The sequence below is a fragment of the Lissotriton vulgaris genome, chromosome 6 (genome assembly GCF_964263255.1).
Source record: "Lissotriton vulgaris chromosome 6, aLisVul1.2, whole genome shotgun sequence".
NCBI classification, from domain to species: Eukaryota; Metazoa; Chordata; class Amphibia; order Caudata; family Salamandridae; genus Lissotriton; species Lissotriton vulgaris.
Window position 1 is genome coordinate 245,691,918 of NC_141694.1, and position 25,938 is coordinate 245,717,855.

Below are 25,938 nucleotides of genomic sequence, written 5' to 3' on the forward strand. Positions count from 1 at the left end.
GGGAAACCGGTAAAACCCCAACTAACTGAAAATCCTGAAAAAACATTTATTAAAAATAATTTAAAAACTCCAAAAAAGAGTTGGGATGGTAATAAACAATCCACTCCCAGAGAAAAACATTTCCACTCCAGAGGAAGGTCTCCTCAGCGGAGAGAGAGATCTCCAGGCCGAGAAGACAAGTCTCCCCAAAGAGAGCCCTCTGAAAGAAGATATAACCTTAGAGATAGGGATAAAATAAGAACACCCGACAGATATCAAGATGTTGATACACGTCTCTCTCGATCCTTCTCACTCAATCTTTCTCGATCTTCCTCACAGAAATCGGAAAGCAGAGGACGGTCAGAACACAGAGAAGAGCACTTCAAGTCCAAAGACAAGGAACCTGCTCATCAAAGTAAAAAATTACAATTTCCCAGAAAGAAGGTAGCAAGTATTAAAATTAAACATGCCGAGAATTCTGAGGACACAACTGAAAAATGGAGAGTGGGCACAGACAATGCTAGACAGCCCATGAGAAGTGACAATAGCTCGCAAGATCCTGATGAATCTTCTGGAGACAGTGGACACGAATGAATACATTCAGGTGGAAACTGCAGACACACGAGTTAGTGTGCCCCATAAACTACATGAAATAACATTACGTATAGAGGGAGATAAAACTAGGAAAATAAAAGGTCTCTTTTGGGAAAAACTTTCTAAAGGCTATGACATCCTGTTAGCTGAGAAAGACTGGCCACCGGAGTTTGTCAGGGAGTGCCCTCATGGCGAAGAAATGATTATGCCTGCCTTCTCAAATCATATTCCGATTCATAAAAAATACACATTGGCAAGAAAATGGGCAGTGACCCAAGCTCCTGCTTTATACAAAAATCATGTAGGATGGGATGAGGATTCATCTTACCACAAAATCCAGTTAAAAAATCAGCCCACTGCACAAAGGCAGTACCCAGTTAAACAAGAAGCTAAAAAGCAAGTCAGGGAGATCTTAGATCAACTTGAATATCAAGGGGTGATCGAAACATGCACCTCTCAAATGAACAATCCTTTGTTTCCTGTCTCCAAGCCAGACGATTCATATTGTCTTGTTTTGGACTACAGACACCTTAACTCCTGTTGTAAAACATTTGCAGTACAAAACTCACATAGTGCAGCACTAATGAATAACATTGTGCGCAAAAAATATAAAACAACATTAGATATCTCTAATGGATTCTTCTGTCAAAACATTGCACCTGAAAGCAGGTATTTGACCGCTTTCTTAATAATGGGATCGCAAAAACAATTTTGCCGACTCCCACAGGGATTCAAGAATAGCCCAGGATTATTCTCAGCAAGGGTAACAGAGTTACAACAAATATATGATGATGAGGCATTATCTTATGTCGATGACATCTATGTCACAGATGATGACCTGGAGACTCACTTAAAAAGAGTGAACACCATAATACTTGGGTTCGTATCAGAGGGTTACAAATTCAACTTTAAAAAGTCACGAATTGCCCATCTAACAGTCCTATTTTTAGGATATGGATTATCAAGTGAAGGCAAAAGCCTGGCAGACAATTTCTTAATGTGCTGTACTCCAAGCACCAAAAACGCTGAAGAATTTACAATCAATGCTAGGTTTCCTGAATTTCGGAAGAACGTACATTCTAAATTATGCAGAGAGGGTTAAACCTCTCTATGAATTGATAAGACCAGATTTCAAACAAATCAATTGGACTCAGAAACACACAGAGATTTTGAGATCATTGCAAACAGACATGTTAGCTAAAACAAAATTACAAACTCGCGAGAACATACGCAATCTTGTAATCCGAGTCATCCCAGGAAGATGCGGATTCACATACCTGACCTCTAATGAGGGAGAAACGGTACCTATAGCTTACAAATCACATTTGTACACTCAAGCTGAAATGAAATTCAGCTCTACAGAAAAAAGTCTGACAGCGGTTCAAACTGCTGTAGCAAAAGAAAGAGCCCTAGCACAAGGGAAACGAATAATAATCGTTACACCTGTACCTGCCTTAGAAGCAGTAACAAAAGCAAGCATTCCAAATGCTAAAGCATTACATCCGAGATGGATACAATGGGTTAATTCTCTTGCTGCAACAGACGTATTATACGAATTTGATCCTAATTTAAAAACACAAGAATTTCTCCAATATGAATATGAATGTCCTCTGCCGACTGAAATCCTGCCTCTGAAACATTACGGTTGTATAATATATACAGACGGATCCGCATAACTCGCAGTTGGGGGTAAACAAGCATATAGTGCTGCATGCGCGATCGTTAAACGTCGTTGGCATGAAGGGAAATTTAGACCAATGGTCACTAAAACTCAATCTCTAGGAGATTGTACAGCTCAGCGAGCTGAACTATTAGCATTTAAGATGGCGCTTGAAAATACCGATCGCGAGTTCCCCACACTAATAGTGTGCGATTCATATTACTGCGTTCAGTCTTATAATGAATACTTGCAGAACTGGGTTCAAAATGGCTTCAAAGATGCAAAAGGTGGCACAATCAGGCATAAAACGCTTTGGGAACAAGTAGTTCTTTTACAGAAAGAACTACAAAAGACTCACGTGATACATACACTGAGTCATCAACGTGATGGCGTTCACGTTGCGGGGAATTCATTGGCTGATGAAGCCGCGAAGGCAGCTGTGCAAACGGCTTCCGTAGCTGCTATCACCCGGTCAAAAACAAAAATAGACCGCGATATACTGCAAGCTGTCAGTGCTTCAGTAAAAGATGACAGAAAAACACTCCCGAAAGGCTTTCCAATAAAGTACTCATACATAACTGATGCGAACAATGTTCCATTTGCTCGAATCCCTGGAGTGGGGGATAGAGCAATTCCAAACATGGAACACAGATTAGGACTCCTTTCAGCGGCACACGAAGGGCTAGCTTCTGCACATGCTGGTATTTCCGCCACAACATCATTATTAAAACAGAGATATTGGTGGCCGGGCATGAGAAAGCAAACTAAGAAATATGTTCTAGAATACGAAATATGCCAAAGAATGAAAGTATCAACAGTAAAACGACCAGCACAGACGCCCCTTCTAATCTCAGATAAACCATTAGCATATGTTTACCTGGACCACTGTGGTCCCCTACAAAGGGATGGCAACTATAAATATATCATGGTCACAGTGGATTCCTGTACGAGATTCATTTGGTTGTGGCCCCAGCACTCGGCTGACGCCAGAACTGTTATAAAAGATTTGCGAGTCTTTATCGGCACATACGCAATTGGCATGCTACATTCTGATCAGGGTCCTGCGTTTAGCTCTCGAGCTTACAAAGAGGCCATGAACAGCATGGGCATTGCATTGCGGTACTCTTCTCCCTTCCATCCTGAGGAAAATGCGGTACTGGAAAAACAAAACGGGACATAAAGCAATCTATAACGGCGAGGGTATTAGGTTCAGGTGATGGGTGGGTCAAACATTTAACAAGTGTCCAACGTAGTCTTAATAATCTGCCAAGAAATTCTCTAAAAGGTCTCACTCCATACGAACTATTGTTCAGCACTAGAATGCTCATTCAGGATCTTGATTGTCACACTTCAGTGGTAGAAGAAAAATCCTTTGATATCAAAGATCGTTTGGCTGTTTTACAGGATTTAAATGAAACAAGAAAAAACCTGAGTAACATAAAGTTGAAACAACAGCCGACAGCCACCTGTTCCAGCAAGATCTGTCTGGATTCCAAAGATTGGGGATCTGGTCAGAGAGAAGATCGCGGTGAAGACGGAATTTGGGCCTTCTTACAGAAAAGCAGTACCTGTCTTAGCTATCAGCGGAACAAGATCAGTTGTACTACCGCCCCATGCTGGTAAAAAGGAGAACAGAGTTGTATCCATCAACCTGGTAAAACCACAATCATGTGGCCAATAATAAGTAGTAGGCCAAGTGGACTCCCAAGAAATAGCATAATACCGAAATTTGCTACAATCCAAGAGGCTCATACTGAGAGACTAATCACATTTGATAAACCTGCAGTGAATAACAAAGGACTATGCAATAATGCCATGGAACTAGTGCCTCTTGAAACCCAAATTGCAACAGTTCGTCAAGAAACACCAGTCTAAAATGATGTAGCCTCTCACTATGCTAATGAAAGAATGAAAAATGCAAAAGCAAATGAAAATCCGGAAAAAATTCCAACAATTGACAGAACTGCATCTGGCTACTTCATCAATTTCGACGACTTCTCCGAAGATCCAAGCGAGCATGAAGAAACGCCTCCATCAAAAACTTTCAAAGACAAAGTAATTGAACTTTTTCACCAACTAAAAGAAACATATCTGATTTCACCATGGATTGAATTTTGGATTGTGTTAGGTGTACTTACTCTCCTGCTTTGGCTCATCATGGTTCTATGTTTGGGAAAATTCATTGATGGAAAATATGGTACAATGGACACAGCAAGTCAGAACATCAACTTGGTCCTAAAGCCTCACACATCCTCCCACATCGAGAAAAGAGAACTGTCATCTGTAAACATCTCAGCCAATCCAATACCTGGTGGGGTAGCATGGGACAGAACTGATAATGACATTTTTGGCCCGGTTGAGCTCTTGAAATATCCACACCAGTTTAAGGTTTCATTAAGTGACTTTTTGTCACCAAGTACATTCTCTGATGATTGGGACTTTGAAAACATTAATAAAATGATGTCAGATTTAGTAATGTCAGCCAAATTTACAGAACATGATTACTTACAGGGTTCATCGAATTATGAAGAGTTATACTGGTACAATCATTATGGTGATCACTATTTGCATAAAAATGCACAGCCTAGAAATGTTTTATCTTATAACCAATGGGAACACTGTCCAACTCCACCGAAAGGCAGTTCGAAAAGATTTTATGAGACATTCCAGTACTTCTCAGGGTTTAATAACAGTGATCCAGAAACGTTTTATTTTAAAATGTTATTTAAGACAGGAATGAAAACAATGTTGACAAATACTAAATTGATTTATTCTGAAACATTTTATGACAAAATGTCTACATTTGGTTTCGAATTTTGGAAAAACACCATTGAAACAAAAACGATCTGGGGTTCCAAAGATTGGCAAGTACAAGGCCTAGAAGCATTATTTAGGGCCTGCATGATCCCAGAACAAATGATATTCTTGAATGACACAATTCAACAAACTACTTGTCTTAGCCTAGCTAAGATAAAAGACTTAAATACACCGTCTATTCCGAAACCCATAACTGATAGTGACAGCACTACAGATGTGGAGATAGACGTATCCCATATTATATACCAAAACAGAACACATCCTGATTGGAAAAAGTGGTTGATCTGGCCAACAGACACAAATAACTGTCAAGATAGATTCCTGAACAAAACACAGGGGTTCAAAATGACCAGGCCAGACCCTAGATACTCCCAGAGACAACATCCAGGGATAGTTAAAACATACAGTGTAGGGAAACTTGTGTGATTTCATATTGGGACCACGCAAACAGCTTCCAAAACGTTTCATATCGGCCGGTATATACGCTGCGTACAACGAAGCATGGAAAGTAATGCAAATTGAGACAGCAGAAAAAACGAGAAATTGATCGTATAAATTTGGAAAAATCACTTTCTGTAGTGGACAATGAGTTAACGACTCTGTCCTCCAGAATATATTCACTGGACAGCATTGTATCATCTGCTTTTGATAAAATAGAGCAGGACTTACTAATGTTACAACATGGTCAGTCTCAATTACGTTCTATTGTACAGCTTGGTTGGACGTTGCAAAATCTGCGTTCAGGCTAAGTACCATGGCGTTCAACACAACGTGATTATTCGGTATCTTTAACCTTACTGATAAACAAATCAGTTTGGCACAAAAAGGAGCAGACTATACGATTCTGAGCATTGAAAAACTTGAGAGATTACCATTGACAATGTCAGAGAGACCTGTCATTGAATGGATAATACACGGAATGAGTACAATTCCGATAACAACTTTCCAGTTTAAATACTGCCAAGAGTAAATACCCTTAATCCTGGGACTCGTGGCAGGAATTTTGTTTTTGCTTCTTTTGCACCGATATGGCAAGCCAACCCACACACAAGACTCAAGCAATGATGGAAGAAACGATCCTAGCAATACGATACCGATATCGTATCGCTAAGGTCCTCGGATCGGCCCGGCTTAGAGATCTGAGTACAACCTCGTTTCTTTCATTTAGACCGATCTGGCAAGATTGCATCTTACCTGTGCTTCGATGTCTGCTATGCGGAGAAGAATGCGTGTTGGACGTCTGTCTTACACTACAATCAGCAGTACCAATGGATATCGATACTTTGCTAGGTCCTGTAACGACTCATGCATCGTGTTGTCCCCAGCGGCTACCCATTCTGATGACGGCATTCGTTGAGACTTCACCACTACGATTAGATGGCGGTGAGGTACGAGAGGAAAGCAGAACCAAACAGGTGCAACCTTCTGTGAGCATTGCTGATCCAAACATCGATGATAGCAATCACGCAGAGAACTGCACAGTTGCAGTATTTTCGAACTTGGTCGAACTTTCACCTGATGTTGTAGACCAATTTTTTGCGGGTCTGTCTGAAATAATGATCTCTCCAGTCAACGAGAATAACTCTTAATAAAAACAATGAGCACACAGCGTTCCCCTGAAAGCGAAATTATTTTTGTCCATTTTCCAAAATATTTACCTTTTTTTTTTTGGCACATGGTACTCTGCTTAAAGTAGAACTATTCTTAGAGAACAGAGCTTCTATTTCTAGGATACTAGAGACAATATTTTACCTCAGAGTCGAGCACATATACAGCATTTTGTATAAATATGTGATGGAATGGTCTCGACCTTCTTTTCTGTATTCAGAGCCATTTCATGTGTAATTTTCGCAATTCATTCAGCTGATATATATATGCATTTATCTGAATGATGACACTGCTTGAAAAGCGTACAGTACCAACACTCATTTTTGTGTATTTACCATATGCCATTTCAAATGCGAAATATGTATTTTGGGGTGGGTCGGAAAACACAAATGCATCGTTAAATGTTTACTATTGCTTAGTTTTTTAGTAATGATAGACATTAATCTGTGGAGTGGGTGTTGTGTTTATATCTAGGACCCTAATTCGATATTCCCGATCCTTACTCTTATGAGGTTATAATCAATAATGTCCTGATAAAGGCATAAGAATCATATCCATGTTCAGTTATAGCCCATGCAGTCCAAAGCACAGCACGGCTACTCCCATCGACTCCTAGAAAGCACAAAGCGTTGCCTATTGTTTTTACACGACTCTAGAGATACACTCTTATTCTGAGGGAGCAAAGTTGTCATGTTTATGCAGTTGTCAGAAACTGAATCCCTTCTTGTCTGAGTCAGGGAAGTTTATCCCTCCCTATTCATTAAAGAAAGTTTCTAGTGACCTCTGAGCTAGCTGGCGCAAACCTAAATTAAGTTTAACATAGTCAGTAGAGACCTAGATGACCTCAGTCCTACGTCTACACTGCTGTTTATGTTATTCCAATGCACAGAGCCTATTGGGAAAATAGGAACTACACTACAGACTACCCAAGGCGACACTCCAACAGTGGAGAAACAGTAAAGGAAAATCGATCCTGCAAACCTCCCCCCACACTCACCACACGGGGACTCGTGTACCACAGATAGCGACATGACTTTCTTGGCGTCACAAGAATGGGAAGACCTAGTGGCATCTTATAACGTTGAACCAGCCCTTAATAGCACTACTGAAGAGCTCTCTAATCTGCACACCGAGGAGAGTAGAGGCCCCACCAAAACATTTTGGGCAACCTTCCTTAACACAATTCAGCTGTCATCAACAGCACTATAGTACCAATCCGACAAACTAGACTTGCAGCTGACTGTCCTGCAAACGTTAGCAGAAGCTACCTCCGGGATAGAAAGAAAACTCGCGGACCTTAACGGCCTCATAAAAAGAGGACAAGAAGCAGCAATATGATCCCAATAGAAAGAACTGACTGCGTCTGCTCCCCAATAGTTGACAAGCTATCCACACTACCTACGATGTTGGGGAACCCTACTAGGGGATGTAAAACTAAATATAATAACGTACCCCACAACGGAGGTCAAGCCCTGCAGAACAACCCCCTGCGATAAACCATCAGGACTCATCTCCAAAATCCAAAAGTACATCAAAAGCGTCCCTTCAGAACATCTCTATCAAAGAAAGGGCCGGCCCAGAGACATCTACAAACGTGCAAGCCCGCCGTAAACAAAAAAGAAAGGGTCGGAATAGAAAGACAACAGGAGCAGATTGCACTGACGAGAACCAGCAGATGACCACACCTTGGGGAAAGGAGCAAACAAGAGAAATCATGAAGTACATCGATGGTACAAAGTCATCACCTCTAGATAAAAAAGTATTAGACATAAAGATTTTAAATGCAGCAGAGACCGCCACACCGACACTCTTCATAGAGAAATCAAGCAAACAGATAGTGCAGAAGCACTTCGGCCAAACCAAATACAATCAACCTAGCAACATACCCGAACAGGCAAACGATACACGAAGTAAAGGAAGGACCATCGTAGAAAATCTGCCAGCAGTAAAAATACAACCCGGCATGGAGGTCATAGAGCAGGCCCTTGAGGAGTCTGCTCAAATCAACATGGAAGTCACAAACACCGACCCACCTACACATAGTGTCAACCACTGTTGCAAACTACCATCCAGGAACAAAAGACGAAGGCAAGTACACAAAGCACGAATAAGCCAGCCACTGAACAGGCAAAAGAGGACCTTAACTGAGTCAGCACAGAAAGCAATGACATACCAAATAAAATCCAGCCCCCTGCACGGGGTCAAACAATACGAGGTAACAAAACATCAGAGAATACCGACCCCTGGAAAAAAGAGTCAGACATTATTCTATTAATTCCAGAATTCAAATCCAGAGGAAGAGTGGACACCCTAAATAGGGGTAATATACTAAGGCTCATCCACTCAATTGAAAAATTAAAACACATTAACACAACAGACTTGCTCGCAATTGAATTTCACCCTTCCCCAGATTTACAAGGTCACAAAACGACAGACAATATCGAAAACAAATGACTTAGCAGATCAAATCCTGGGGGAAACGCTCAGATTCTCTCAATGGGGAATAAAGCTTGAAGCAGGAAAAAGACCACCCTACCCCATCCCGCTCCTAGAAGAAAGTAAAAAAGATCTCTTACAAATAGCCAAGTCAATTTTAAAAGGAGCAGGTAGCCACTCCCCAGCACCCGGCAATAACCCATCACGCCTAAAACATTTAACAACCCAGCAACCTGATTTAAACTGGGCAACCATATGGCGGATAATAATTATAGAAGACACAAAGTGACAAAGGGCATCAGGCCAGACCTTTATGAAAGCTGACACCCCTAATATTAAAATATGCATTTGGAACATTAATGGTCTTTCTGACAAATTGGAAGACCCAGAATCATCAAACTATTTAAAATCATTTGATCAGATTTCACTCCAAGAAACCTGAGAAGAGAAAGAGATACCCCTACAAAGATATACAACTCAAATCCACTCAGCAACCAGAGGTTCTTCCTATGGTCACAGCTCAGGTGGCCTGGCGTCACTCGCCTCAATACTAACAATCGGAATAATGGAAGAAATCAATGTAAAAATCACTCCCCCTAATGCGATACAGGCACTAGCAATAACAATTGAAAATAGTCAGGTGGCTTAACCAATATACATAATAAATACATACATACACCCCAAGCACAGAAAAAAGGGGCAAGAGAACTTGTTAACGAATTGGTAAGACTCATGGAAGAAAGGGAAATGGAGATCATACTTCTAGCAGGTGATTTTAATCTTCACCTCTTTGGAGAGAAATCAGAAGATGAAATATCACTGGAAATGGACATCGCGTGGGGAATACCAAACCAATCCACAGCCTCTCCAAACAAGCAAATAAGATGCTCAAATCAACTATTGAAAGACCTTGAGCAATTAAACCTGAGAGTACTAAACGGACGATTTAAAGAGGATACTCCGCCAGCATCAACATATTTCTCCTTAAACACTTCTTTTCATCTCGACTTCACTCTTGCAACACTACCACTGTTTGAAATATTAAGCTCGTTCAAGGTTGGAGAGAATGGCCAAAGTGATCATCTGCCACTAGAAGTGAAACTAGGCGTCACCAGCGGGAACGATATGGAATCAATTAAAAGTATCGGCACAGAGTATACCACCAACTATAGACAAATAAGGTGCAAGACCGACAAAGTAGAAAAATTAACAATCAATGCAAAAACAATCTTGCACCGGATAACAAGTTTGACAAAGAACCCATTAGAGATTTGGGAAGAATTTGTAACGGAACTTGGAACAACTCACGCCATAGTGCAAAAAACCCGCAAAGGGAGTACACCGTGTAACATATTCGGTAAAGTAATAAAACCAGAGATAAAAAATCTAAAACGGAAAATAAACCAGATCCTTAGGCAGCTCTGTAAACAATCAAACAACAAAGCCCTGCAAAAAGAGCTGCAAACCCTAAAGGCACAGCAAAAGAAGAAGACTTTGGAAAGGAAAAGGCAAATGAACGAGAAACTCTGGGCGAAAACCGGGTATGACTCGAAACAGGAGAAAAGCGCTAGATTTTGGAAAACAATCCATAGCCTCCAATGGCCAGGCCACAAAGGAATCAACTCACACAAATCTGAACCAGAATGGGCACACTACTTATAAAATCACTTCAATGATAAAAACCCAGAGGGGGATCCACCCAGAGGTTGAACTCGGATAATCGAAATGTATCCGAGTACCAACAAAACAGGAACACACAAACATGAAGTATATGACGACTCCATTATGACAGTGCCCCCGCGTCAGACCGCAAATCTGGAAGAGGTAGCAACAACAAGCGTCAAACCAACCTCAAACAGAAAGGAAAAAATCACGCAGTTACAGCGGTTAGGACCAAGCCAAAAATGTCAAAAGGGAAACTAGAGGGTGCTCCCGGCCCCAATAGAATCCCGCCAATAATGTACAAGCAATACGCTGACTTTTGGAGCGACACACTGGCACCAGTTTTCCAGGGAAACAGCAACATGTCCATCATCCTGGAGAGGTTCAGTAATAAGTCTGATCAATAAACAGGGCGAAAGGAGCAATCCAAGTAACCAGAAACTTATTGCCCTAATCAATACAGAGGCAAAGTACTATGCTGGACTTATCTTGGAGGAACTAACATCCTGGGCAACCCTAAAGCACATCATCCCAGTAAACCAAACCGGATTCTGCAGAGGCCAGGGCACAATAACCAATATTATGGTGCTAACTCTTTTGACAGAAACGAAAAACGAGCCAAGAGCTCACTATTTCTAAATTTTATAGATTACAGTGCCGCGTTTGACCATGTAGATCGCAGCAAACTATGGCAGAAGCTGGAAAAATGGGGGATTCCCTGGCAACTTCTACAACAGTTGATATTACTTCATACCAACACTTGGGTCAAGATTAAACTGGGCTCTGGAACGCACTTTTCAAGGCAAATCAATACCACCAAAGGTTTAAAACAAGGATGCGTCCTAGCCCCCATGCTATTTAATCTTTTTCTCGCAGATTTCCCCGGAGAATTGGAGAAAACCAAATCGCATGCTCCGCGGCTGCGAGACATCTTGCTATCAAATCTCTTATATGCAGACGGCCTGGTCCTAATTAGCCGGTCCCCCATTGGACTTCAACATCTCCTGGACACCACCAACAAATTCTCAATAAATAATGCACTAAAGATTAACTTAAATCAAAAGTCATGTCAGCAAATTGTAACAAAACAAAGAAACTTGCATGGTTCCTGGACGGACAGAGGCTAGACCATGTAGCCACTCACAAATATCTAGGTGTACTTTTAGACAGTAGAGGTTCGTTTAAACACCAACTAGAGGCAATCCGTCAGAAGGGCACAACATTCTATCTCTCAATGAAGCCCTTGAAGAAAGTTCTCACCGACCGGTCACTGGATCCCCTTCTACAGGTGATTAGAGCACGCTTACAGCCAATGCTCACATACGGCAGCGAACCCATGCAAGGGAAAGACACCATGGCCCTAGACAAAACTATCAGTCGAGCATACAGGGCAATAATCTTCCATCTGCCTAACTACGTCTCCCCTGCCCAAATCCGCCTCGAATTTAGTCTCCAGAGACAAACGGTGGAGAGAAGAGGCGCCTATATAAAAAGCTGGCTTAAAATCAGAGGCGCCAAGCAAGGATCCTTAAACGCCCACCTCTGGACCGAACTCTCTACCCGAGAGAACTTATCTGCCAGGAAGTATGTAAAAGAATCACTGGAGATCCTGGGACTAACAAATCTCTGGGAGTCATCCACAGACATCAAAAGTTTCAAAAACGTGGTATCAAAAGTAACTAAAATGATATCATCCATAGATGACAAAGAAATTCTGGCCAAGAGGGCTCATAGATGGGCAGTGCTGAAAGATTATAAAGCTCTTAAGCCGCAGGAATACCTGAAAATGGGCCTCACGCAGACGACTAAAAACACATTTTTAAATCTGCGCCTCTGCATCCTACCAATACTACCCCACCTGACACGTTGGAAAAGGGGAGCAGAAGAACACCTTTGCCAGCTTTGCAGAGCAGGGAAAGAGGACCTAATACATATAATCTGCATCTGCCCAAACCTGATGGACATAAGGCGCTCCTTATTTCGAGTTTTATGGAACCAAATGGGCATAACAAGTTGCAGGCAGGCTGTGATGCTGTGATTTAATCCTGAAGAGATTCAGTTAAACTGCAGACTAACAAAGTATTTTGATATAGTGGCTAGAAGACTCATGAGATAGCCACACGGTTCATCTAAAGTACACTAAGCAACAGCACCTCAATCCAACAAAGGACAGCCCGCTTAGCCACTTGCCAAGCTACAACTACGCCTGGCTAACTGAGGCACATTGACTTTACAAACTTATAAATGGTCTATACCAAAATGCAATTGAGACTTTTATGACTTTATAGAGTGAAAAACACCCTCTTTTCTAATTCTTACACCACACATGTAAATAAGGTTTAAATGTTTTTTTAATAATGGAAGTTTTTAATATTGATTTTTTTTATTCACTGTACAATACATTATTCTATTCTATTCCTAAGAGCTAGGCATCAATTACTTAACTGAGTTAGTCAGTATCTTTATTTTACAACCACATTTTATTGTTTTAGAAAACAGTGTAACCAGACACGCAAATGTAATCACAATATAAGACACACATATGCCGCTAGTTAGTAACAGTGTTTCTTACTATACTCTCTATTTACATACTTAGAAACTGGATGTGGCTTACCAGTTGTCTTCTGTGCTGATACATTGTACAAGTACTATGCCTATAAGAAATGCAATAAAATATGCTAACAAAAACATTATAAGATACCCCCTTAAGCAGGCGACAGTCCTTATAATATAATGCACGTTATCCAAGGCCATAATAAAGGATTTATTAAGAACCCACAACTGGGTAGTATTCAGGTATATTTGCAAGTGATTCCTGGAGGCATGTAAGGGTGTGACACAATTGCAAATATTGACAAAATTGAGATTTGTGTAATTCTTTTTCACTTTGAAGTTCTGTAACGGACTTCCTTTGTGCTCCTTTCCGGGTGTCCCCCACTTTCAGTATGCAGAGTCAATGAGTATTTGATGGCCAATGATCTTGTCCCAGGGGCTCACCCATAATACTGTGTGCAGAGCTATCTGTCTCTAGCAAGCTTCTCTAACCAGTAGCTCTCCAGCTCCCTGTAAGTAGCTCTCCTGTGTGCAGCCCAACCCACTAATTATAAATATTTGCTTGGCTGAATTAATATATGTACACCAACATTTAAAAGTGTGTATTTGGGACGGAAATGTATGTATTTTCAGAACTCATAAGCTGATGTTTACAGAAAAATGTTTGAATTTCCAAAATATATTTGAAGTTAATATTTGAATAATAAGTAATATAGCACTGGGGCTTTTATCACTAGTATTTTCACCTTGGTGCCAGGAGCATTGAAGCTTTACCGGCAATGTATTACTCATGTAAATACATTCTAAATCATCATTTTTTTTTACATTGCTGCTGTCAACCCTGTCTTTTGAACGGAGGTTTTCATTGCTGGTAATCTTGCATATGGTGCCCACTAATATAATCCTGTCTGATGTGGTCACCTATTACAGCATTAATGATATTAGAATGTAAATGTAAATGTATTGGCATTTATATAGCGCACTACTTACCCGTAGGGTCCCAAGGCGCTTCGACCGCTGCAAAACCCTTCCTGGCTTCCCTGAGAGATGGTCCCTTAATAGGTATCTCCAGGGTGAGACCAGGCATCCCCGGCGGTCTGGTGGGGCCGTTAGTGAAGATGAGGCAAGCTAATGCCCAGAGTTGCCGAGTGTGATCGCTGATCAGAGTGGGCACCGAGGCGAGAGAATTATCGAGTCCGCTGACCCTGGTCCAGAAACCTGCCGCGCCGGGAATCGAACCCTGGTCCCGGGCCGTCCTCTGCTCTCGGGTCTGCCGCCTCTAACCAGTGAGCCACACTACTTCACATTAGCAGCTCAGGATAACATTAGCAGCTCAGGATAACTTTCATTAACCATAAGTTAGTTCTTATTACAGGAAAGGTTGCAAACCCCTGGTCTATAGCGAGACTGCAACAATTTGGGACCCGCATATCTTTTCTAGGTACAGGATAATATTTACTTATGCGTGTGACGCTATTGCTACATCAGTACTCGACATAAATGTAACTCAGGCTTTTAGTTATTCATAATAAAACTGGTATACACTGGTAATCAAACAGGGACCTTATAGCCTACTCTGCACATGCAAACATGTTACTAGGCTCACTCCTGTTTTTAGGTCAAGCCTGTGCAGCGCATGGGCTGCTCTGCGAGGCATGCTGTATTGGAGTATGCACTTGAATCCCCACCCACTCTCCACCCATATTTTTCATTGGCTTGTGTCATTGTCCTTCGTAAATTCTGGCTTCTGATTTGTAAATAGGCTTGTTAGTCCCTCCTTAAAACCGCCTTGTCTACATTCATAACCTTCCATGAGGACACCCCCTTTTACAAGTGTTGTTGCTCAGTAGGCTTTATTTACAGCCTCAGAGCAATATTTTGTTTAATGGTTTTCGCCACACTCGCTCACAACAGCATTATTATTATGTTTTTACGTAGCACAGAACGCCACCCTGAAGTGGCAGGCCTACCGTTGCTTTACTGACCTTGCCAAACGCAGCTGCATGTTTTTTAAAAACAATTTATTTATTTGTTTATTTTAAATTGCCCCATGCCATCCTTGCACTCTAATGTCGGCCGCGCCCCTTTCCATACACAAGCCGAGTCTAAGGAAGGGGGCATTACTGCCATTGCAGTGAAAGTGCGTCATGGGGTGCTTTAAAAAAAAAAAAAGCATTTGTTTGTCAAGTTGACAAACAAATTCTTTTTTTTGTAAAAGTGCCCCCCCATACGGTGCTTTCACTTTAAAGCGGCCAAGCCCCTTTCCTTAGACGCAGCTTGTCTAAAGAAAGGGGCGCGACCGATATTAAAGTTAAAGCGCCGCATGGGCGTTTTTACAAATAGCATTTGTAATGCAGTAGGTGTCGCCTTTACGAAACTCACGTAAATGCGATACCTATTGCATTGCAAATGCTTGTTCTTGTGTGTTGCCAAATGCTGGCAGATAGTGCGGCAAAGCCCCTCTCGAGGCTTTATTTGGGACTGGAAAGTAACAAATGGATGACACGTATAAGTCTTGATTAATAGTTGACTGAATCTAGTTTAGAGCCAGCATCCACAATATTTATTAGCCTCCAGCAACCAATTCTGCTGGCTGAGGTTGATGAATGAGGCCCAAAACGTCTTGCGAGAAGAGTAAAGGCTCTCTGTTCTTTATGGGATATCCCATTAAGAGCCTGCAGAATTTAGGAAATCTTTTGAACATATGGCCCTAAATGTCTTAGTAATCATCATTTCCAAAATGCTACTTTAGGCCATAGGTATAACACGGACATTTTAATAAATGAAGAATGTATTTCATCACTGAGAAACTAATCTTGAGATTGACATAGCCTTCGCAACACTAAATGTTGCCATAATATTTATACTTCACTTAAATATAAACGTGTTTAACGTTCATTTATGCAAATTACTATAAAATGCTAAACCCTGGCATCATTTTTACACTGCAGCACACTAAGGACCTGATCACAATTTTTTCATGAGTTTAATTTAGGTTTATTCAGCAACTCAGCATGCATGCCACATTGGCATGTGACTCACAAAGCCAGTTTTGCATGCGAGAGTCACTTGCTTATGCACACTATACCTTGGGTGGAGAGGAGGCCCAAATTATGCGGCAAGGTTTAATGAATTATGCAACAAGATAAGGCAAATGATGCTGCCTAATGCAGCACCTTTTGTATTACCTCATGATTTTGAACTTTTACACGTGTTAACACTATCTTGGCAAAGGATTCACCTCATTAATGCCATTCTACACCTGAATACAGTAATAAGCAACATAAGATGACCAGTCAACCTTTACGAAGAGCCTTCTTCTGCGCAGCAACTTGTTGCTGCTCTTTTAGTAACTTTTGATCCGTTTTAACGAGAAACATATATATTTTTTCAAAATCGGCACATTATGCAGCAGAAGTTGGATTATGTGATAACTACGGAAAAATCCATAATTTTGTGGAAAACCTGGGTGCAAAATCGCGTCATTCATGTAGCCGTCAGTACAACGCTATGCCTGCAAGCCCAATTGCATTCATAGGCCTTATCTTATGGAGGGGTGGTGGACGTTGCCAGGAGAATGCTGAATGCATGTTGTAACTTTGGAGGTAATCACAAACATGTACAATGCTCTTGCCACACCATCCCTACATCTTAACATACTTCTGAATGACCAGGCATAAGTGGTGCAGGAAAATGTGGGAAAATACAGTGCACACCTCCATTCTTTAAGGGTGCATGAAGGAGTGGGAGACGTCAGTTGGAAAATTGTTTTCCATATTGCCAAAAAGGAAATACAGAAGATATCCTGTTCCTTCTCAAGCCGGTTTTCTACAATAAAATTGATACAGCAGCACATGCTCAATGGGGAATGAGTTCCGACCTCATGTGCTGCTTTCATTCACACCATCAAAGCAAAATTAGAGCTACGAAAATAACTGCGAAATCAAAAAGTCTTTCGGTCAGAGAGCACTGTGGGGAAAGAACTCATTCTCGACTCCTTTTGAAAACGTGAAAGTTGTGACGGACCAAAACTTCTGATGTGTGCTCCAAAAACACTTGCTCCAGGGTGCAGTTTGTATTTGTGCTGGCTGATCCCTGCATGTCTAAGCTTGTTGCATGACGATTCGACATTGTACATATCCTGTCTGGGAAAGCACATCCTCCTTAGGAGCTTCAATTTCACCTGGGAAGCGAGAAGGACATCATCTGGGAAGCGAGAAGGACATCATCTTGAAAGCCAGGTTTCGTTATCTTCTATTAATTTAAGAGCGTCAGCCATTTTCACTCACCTCCTGAAGTCGCTGATGATGATTTTTCAAATGTCAGTACATACCCAAAAGGTTTCAGTGAAAGTCTTAATTTTGTTCTTGACGTAAGCCTCTGTATTACTTTATATCGAACGCTGCTCCATTTTAGAAGGTGGTTTATCTGATCATGGACCTGTAACACTGCAGCTGAGCCAGGGTTTAGCGATACCACTGCCTGATCGTTGGTCAGTTGGTGCAAGAACATATATAATTATAGGCTGGCAGAAGAGAAGGAGTTGTTACTCTTACGGATTGCTGACTTTTAGATAAAAAATGAGAGCTCAGTGTCCTCTAACCTGACTGTGCGCTGTGAATAAGTCGTATGTGAGATGGTTGATGATGTGGATCTCCGTTTTGCAGAATCAGAAGGCAAAAAAAGGCCAAAGGGTCCTAGAGGCATTCGTTAGGGACCTTACAATGTCTTCTAAGTTGTTGTAATGCTATGCAAAGTCCTTTACTGCTAGATGATATGCTCAGGACCAAGTTTGTGTTGAATATCATCTTCAGACAGAAAGCAGAGTGCACATTGGAGTGGTTGAAGAAACCCAGTAAGCAGCGGAGGAGGCTGAGAGGTTATCAGCTCTAAAGCTTAAGCAGGGAATCTATGGCAGCTATCCCAGTGATCCATTGCGCCCAGGGAAACTTAGTGATTCATCCACTAGATCTTGTTGATACATTTTGAGTCTTTTTTAAAGGACTGTAGGATTCTATCCTGTAGACTCCATGCTATTGGAGGAGTGATTTTATCAGATATTTCTCTTCCTAGACTTTCCATGATACATAGGGTGACGCTGAGTGTTAGTATCGCCAGAGAAGAAATTGGGAAGGTCGTAGTGGATAGGGTCGGGTAAGGTCTTGGGTGGGCAAAGGTTCCTTGTTCACTACTACCAAATAACAAAACAAAAGCTCAAAAATTCCTGTTTAATGCATTCATGACTATGGAACAGAATGGCTGGTTACAGTTTGAATATGGTAGAGTGTTGATAACCCTGATTCCTCCCAGGATGGACTCATTTTACAGCTGTACATATATATATATATATATATATATATATATATATATATATATATATATATATATATATATATATATATATATATATATATTGATACAGCAGCACATGCTCAATGGGGAATGAGTTCCGACCTCATGTGCTGCTTTCATTCACACCATCAAAGCAAAATTAGAGCTACGAAAATAACTGCGAAATCAAAAAGTCTTTCGGTCAGAGAGCACTGTGGGGAAAGAACTCATTCTCGACTCCTTTTGAAAACGTGAAAGTTGTGACGGACCAAAACTTCTGATGTGTGCTCCAAAAACACTTGCTCCAGGGTGCAGTTTGTATTTGTGCTGGCTGATCCCTGCATGTCTAAGCTTGTTGCATGACGATTCGACATTGTACATATCCTGTCTGGGAAAGCACATCCTCCTTAGGAGCTTCAATTTCACCTGGGAAGCGAGAAGGACATCATCTGGGAAGCGAGAAGGACATCATCTTGAAAGCCAGGTTATATATATATATATATATACCAAAACCTTCTTAACACTTACATTAAGATTCTTGGAAAAGTCCTTGATAACAGACTTGGCTTTCAAATTGTGACCCTTATTCACTCCACTCTGGTCGAATTTCTACTCTGGTGGCATTCGGGGGATAACCTAAGAATAATGTTGCACTTTTTACTGTGGGTATGGAATAACCAGGAGCAGGAGGTCTGTGGAGGCCGAAAAGCACTTTGACTTGACAGAGTGGTGCTACCTTTTCAGAACTCTGGCGATGGTCAGACTTGTTGATGACTTACTGGAGAAGGTATGATGGCTTTACTCAATGCCCACTAGGTCTGTTGCATGCAACTGTTTCTTATTTGACTGCTATGAGGTTAAGCATGGTATGAGATAAAGCTGCCTGCTAATGCCCCTACTCTTTAACCTAATAGTAGAGCCCTTGACAGCTAAAATTCGTCAAACAGCCTCAGTGAAGGACATGGTAATGCCCTTAAGTCACCCGGAAAATATGATGTTGTCTTGTTACCATTGTGGATACCAGTGACTTCAAAGCCATCAGTTATGGTCCTATTGTTCAAAGGACGCATCCGACATTATGTCAGATGTGTCCTTTAAAAAAAGTAGGGCCATCCCAGCCTGATCCTTCCTCACTGGAGAAATGAGTAATTCCTTTGAAAATATGTATCTATGGTCTCTTTCCAGGTAAAGATGTTTTGCCCCCTGCTTCCTCCAGTATGGACCAAACTCTTTGTTTGCTTCTCTTGAAGATTGCAGCAAAGACATAAGAACTGTTTGCTGCTATTTTGAAGCGTTTACCATTTTAAGACCCTCTTCTTGGAGCCCTTTAATGTTTTCTTGAACCTTGGAAACCACTGGAATCCCCAGGATCATTTTCTTTTTCATATGCTTTGGCCATAACACCTACATTTTCTGGAAGTGCTAAATTTGACTAGAACTGTATTTAATAAAGTCTTCAAGACTATGAGGCCCGTAGTTTTTTTAGTCTCATACCCTAGAGGTAAGGGTAATGCCTTGAGGTTGGCAGTTAAGTTCTCTGTGCCATTTGTTTTTGGCGGAGCCACTTTTGGGCCCTATGTGAGATGCATTGTTCCAGTTTAGCTTAGTCCTCACTGTCGAAAATGGAAAAGAAATGTGAGTTTGGGTAGGTGGGAATGAGAGCTGAATGAGAAACCTACCTAAGCAATAGGACTCTTTTGAAAAACCTACTCCACCAGCGCCTAACCAGCCTTCACATCTCCACACCCACTACATGATGGGTCTCCTTCTCATGTTTGTGTATATGAAGCACATTGATCTGGGACTTACCCCATCCTTGCACCATTCCAACAAGCATAGCAGCAATGTCCAACACCTAGTCACAAAGCTGCTGCCTCCAGCTAACTCTTAATAGACTGTTCACTAGGATCTGAGAAAAAGAGAGGACACTCGCTGTCCCCTGGATTGCATTCGACATTCACTACGTCCATCAGTACGATCCTGCGCCACATCGGCCAGCTCACAAGTCTCAGCCACAAGCTGCAGCTGTAGGCAATGGGGTACTAGCTCAGTTTCTGGAGACCTAATTATAGAGGATTTGGCCTTGTGGTTTAGAAGCAGATCCTTCCACCAAATGCCACCACTCCATTTAGGTATGCACACCATTTGACACAAATTTCCAGGACCTCTGTTAATTGAATGCTGTGTGCTGGTGAGTGAATTCTCCTTTTTAGGTCTTGCTTCAGACAGCACCTGGGCTGTTGATTGTGGGACATATTCTTTGCTTACAAAGGACTTAGAAACCTGTTGAGGGATTGCCACCCTGAAGTGGTTGAAGGGCTTGTATGTCTTAGTGACTTGGCAAGCTATGCTGGCGGGAGCATAGCCTCCTGGCAGAGTCGCCCACGCCAAACAGGTAAAATGGTAGAGGCTAGATGAACAGGGCCGGACTGGTTACCGGGCAGTTGTGTGTGCTGCCGAGCTGGGGGTTAATTTCTCAGTGGTGGGGGCTTATTTCGTTGATGGGGACCTGCGTGCGCATTGAAATAAAAAAAGCAAAACGAATTTCGTTTTTCACACGCAGGTCCCTATCAACGAAATCAGCCTGCAGCACACACAACTGCCCGGTAGCCAGTCCGGCCCTGTAGATGAAGAGCGATCCACTGGTCCTCCATATTGGGGGTGGGCTCAAGGCTAACATCCTTGTCCCCTAAAACATAATTTGATATAGAAACACCAGCAAGAGCCACTAAATCTTCTGTGCACAAGGGACTTCCAGAGTCTCTGAATGAGACATGCATTGATGACAATATTCAAAGCTACAAGGAAACTTCTGACAGGATTACAGAGGTTTTACGGAGGTTCTGAGTGCCAAGTGCCCAATCAGTATCTGATTCTGGAATGTATGGACTATTTATCACACAGGAAGGCTAGCTCAAGTAACATCTGGCATGAGACACTACAAAGTGCACATCCTGGAGAAAAGCGAAAGTAGGTGGACTGGATTTTGCAGAATGAAAACCCCAACCGTAGAGATGGTACTATCCTCGGGTAGAGCTGATGACCATCATCAAGAAGGAGTAGCCATCATCCTGAGCAAGGGGACAGAGAAATGTCTCATTGAGTTGAAGCCAATTAATAGCAGACTCATGACACCCAGGTTTAAAATGTAGACACAACAGCACCACCCTTATTCAGTGCTGGAGTCCAACAAATGACACAGAGTAAACAATCATGGAACTATACTACCAACAGATAGATGCAAACTGAACTTGAAGCTGTGAGGAACCTTGACTTGAAGACTGTGATAGGTTCTTAAATGCTGGAGTGGGAAAATACAACATGATTCATGACAAAGGCATGGGAAAGGAAGGCTGCAGAACAATAAATGAAAATGTTGAAAGACAATTTTAGCATTGACAAAGCCAAATTGTGGGTGGCCAGTGACTGACCTATTGGTTTTGGCAGTGTTGTTTTTGTATATACTCTGTGTGTGAGCACTAGGACAACTAGCAAGCGCTGTCAGGTATCAGGCTGGATTTGTTTTAGCGACATAACCCACCTTATTAATCTTTTGAAAACTCTGAAACACTTTTTTTTAAATGTGGATTCGTTGTTTCACTTATTTAATCATATATGCAGAAGTTTCCCCATTTGTTACTTGGAAAATAATTTAACAGTGCTTAATGTGACATCTGGTCGAGGCTATTAGGATTTGTGAAGCGAAGCCAGGATGCATTTAGTCACCACACGTAGAAAGAAGTGTAAGTCCTTAGATAGTACCAGACAAAGAAGCCCTTGACATTTTTATATATACTTCCTAACCTGGTTTTCTCATAAATTCTGTGAAAGATTGCCTTGCAATTCCGAGTGATCTTCTGAACTAAGAAAGGACATTCTCCCGCTGCGCATAATATCTGTTGCACCAAATAAAATATATTTATAAGTTTAATAGTAAAATACATTTTACTCGTGTTTGAGAAATCTGATATCAGAAATCCAGTAAAATATTTTCATTTAATAAAATGTATAAATATTATCCATGTATGTAACTAAGTGCACGAACTTGTTTGAAATAAACATACCTATTCCGATGTTTCGTTTCCAGCGTTGTACTTACAAAAAGCCTTGAGGCTCAAGACCGTACGTTGCATTTTATAACTTTCCAAAATGAATTATGATGACATAATTCAATGTTTTACTTTTTTAAGTGCCTACGTGTATGAGGCTCGGCAAACTGTGTACAAATTCGTGTCATTGTATGGTTTAATTGTACCAGCTGTTCTGGGAGTCCGCAGAGATGCCTTGTGCATGCACTTATGACGCAGCAGACTGCATCGGAGTACGAGTGTTGTTGGTCAAACTTCCATTTCCTTTTACCTACGGGCCCGTGAAAGTGGCTTTCTATTTTGACGTAACTGAGATCCAGTAGATGTAGGTATAAGTCTTGAATTAACCTAACCCGTTCCTACACCCCCCGACCCCCTCTACCCCCCCCCCCCCCCCACCCCCGCCCCATACCCTGTTCTGCTCCCAGTACATCGTTAACATCTGGAGCTGACTTGAGAGTTACCAGCGCATTCAGAGGAACCATTTTGTTGCAGAATCAGTGTGTAACCAGATCTCTGTGTGTTTGTTTTGAGAGCGTCAGGTCAAAATCACTCATGTATACGCCATAAATTATTTCCTTGTAGGCCTTATGCAGTTGATCAATAACCAGTGGAATATGAGCCGCCGTCAGCCGGCATGATGTCACTTGCGTCCTGCGTCAAAACCGGAAATAACATACGTCGGCAGTGTACGCTCTTCATGGTATATCTCACTTGACGTCCTTCCCAGGCAACTCCGGCCTGTGCCTTGCAACAGTGCATTAGGCACTGTCTGTGGGTGGTGATGGGAGGAGGGGTGAAGGGGGTTGAGGGGGTCGGTAAGGGTGCATGTTTCAAGACCAAACTACGCCTAGCGGTCGTGAGCTAAACTTTCATGTTTAAGAACGCTGGCATCTTGACAAGAAAGTTTCACTGTTGGCGGGATTGACGCTTGTGGGGTCATCACAGAACTCCGCCAACTACAGCCGAGGAGAGGTAGTAGCCAGGCTTCATTCAGCCGGTCTCCTAGAGTTTTTCAAAGCAAGCAACTTAAAATGCGTAACATACTTAATGAAAACGGTATTACCTTCACAGTACATGATATCCACATGTTGAGCTTTGGTTGCATGTCAGGGGTGTCTTTGCTGCTTGCCATTTGCCTTTGTTCCTACTTATGTTCATTTCTCGGTGTCTAATTAAGTAATTTTTTTTAACTTCGGAGAAACTTACATATAGATTCATCAAAGTCCCCTTTTGCGAGTCTGTATTAGCGATTATTAAGGAATCGCTATTACAGACTCGCAAAACGGGATGCATGTAGAATTCGCAATATTTTTTGCGATTTCTACTGCTTCCTTATTTGCGATTCGCAAATTGATAATCGCAAATAAGGATGCGATTTCCCATTCATTCCTATGGGCCTGAAGGCCCATAGGAATGAATGGGGAGTCAATCCTTATTTGCGATTAGCAATTAGCGAATCGCAACTAAGGATGCGATTTCAAGGGTGCCAGGGTGTCCAAAGGACACCCTGTAGCACCCCTGAAATGCAAATGTACACAGGTGTTGGGCACACACATGTCCAAAGGAGACGTGTGTGTGTAACATACAACTTAGAAAAATGCACTAAAGTGCATTTTTCTAAGTTTTCGCTATTTACCACGAAGTTACACTTTGCGGTAAATAGCGGCCCCATATTGCGAATTCGTAATTTTTAAAAGGTTCATGAATAGCATTTAAGGAATCTCTAATTTAGATTCCTTAAATGCGATTCTTCGCAATTTAGCGAGTTCTGTAATTGCGATTTTTGCATTTGGGATGATGAATCCCAAATGCAAAAATAGCGCTCGCAAAGGGCCGGATTCTCAGAATCTGGCCCTTTGCGAGCCGATTTCACTTTGATGAATCTGGCCGTTAATGCGGGGAAACTTATGATTGTTTCATAATACTGCCTGACTGTTAAGCATCTTATTTAATAACCACTTGTACATGGGGAAGCCATGCTGTCTTCAAAGATGAGATTTTAGCTTAAATATGCATTCTTTGTGAGCATAAGTGACAGGAGTTCTGATGGATACTGCCGACTGCAGATTCCTCACATTGTGAATGCCCCCAGGCGCCAGACGAGGATCCGGAGATTTTTCTTAGCAATTCCCTTGGGTGCCGATAGGGGGAGTCTTGCAGCTCTGAGTACGTCCTGACCCAGAATACAGTCAGTATACAGTATAACCACCACCACTGCTGCACATCAAAGTCAATTTCTTTCCGTTCCTTCTGATGCAGATATGGAGCTAGCTCCATTGCTGTCACCTGACAGAAAACTTTCCCACAAATTTTCAACTCGAAGTGCGGGGAATGCATTCAGACGAATCAGAAGGAGATCAAAGGACACATGGCCAAAATCTATGTTGCCAAGAAGCTTAGGAAGGCCCAGGCGTAGGTGAAGTTTCAGACATGCTCTCTGCTCCAAGGCTGTTAGCAAAGTAGGCTGTCATCCCACTCCAAATCCTCAGGTTCAGAAAGAAAAAACACAAGAAGTCAAACATCACTCTTCTTCTTTTTTAATTTTTTTTATTTTACAGAGTTTTATATAGTGCAAACTTGACCCGAATCGGGTATCAGAGCGCTTTACATAGCACCAGTTGCATTACATGAGGACACATTCATTTTTGTTAGGCACGGAGAGATTAAGTGATTTGCCCAGAATCACAGGATGTTCAGCGTCATTGCCGAGACTCGAACCCGGTTCCCCAGATTCAAGGTCAACCGCCCTAGCCGCACTATCATCAGGAGAAGTTGCGGTACCCTCAGACCTCTGTTTTAGTTGCCCACCATGAAGCCAATCTCCTCTCTGTGCCGAACCAACCTGTATTGCTTAGGCCAATGACGATGCTGCAGCAGATACAAGGCTTTTAAGGCGGCCATGTTTAGGCTATTTGATGCCCTTTTGTAGTCTTATGGTGCATCTTTGGGCCCAACGAATCTGAGGAGGCCTCCAGTCATGTTACCGCTAGTGTATCCATCCCCGGCACTGACTGAGCCTCTAGAGCCCGTTCAAGGGTCGGACCCGACTTTGGGGTCCGATGGACGGCATGACTCCTCATATGGTGGCGAACACCACACTGGTTTCACACATGATGAGGCCAGCAGCGACGTCACTGATGCTAATGGGGCACCCATAGTCCTTTTCGACTTAGAAGCAAATCTGCTGCGACCTCAGGCGAAGATGCT

At 42.0% G+C, this 25,938-nt stretch overlaps 1 protein-coding gene across 2 annotated transcripts in view; it reads left to right on the forward strand.

The window, feature by feature from the left end:
- Positions 1-25,938, forward strand: part of LDAH (lipid droplet associated hydrolase) — a 1,359,976-nt gene that overhangs the window by 555,521 nt on the left and 778,517 nt on the right. The gene's annotated exons all lie outside the window — the stretch shown is intronic.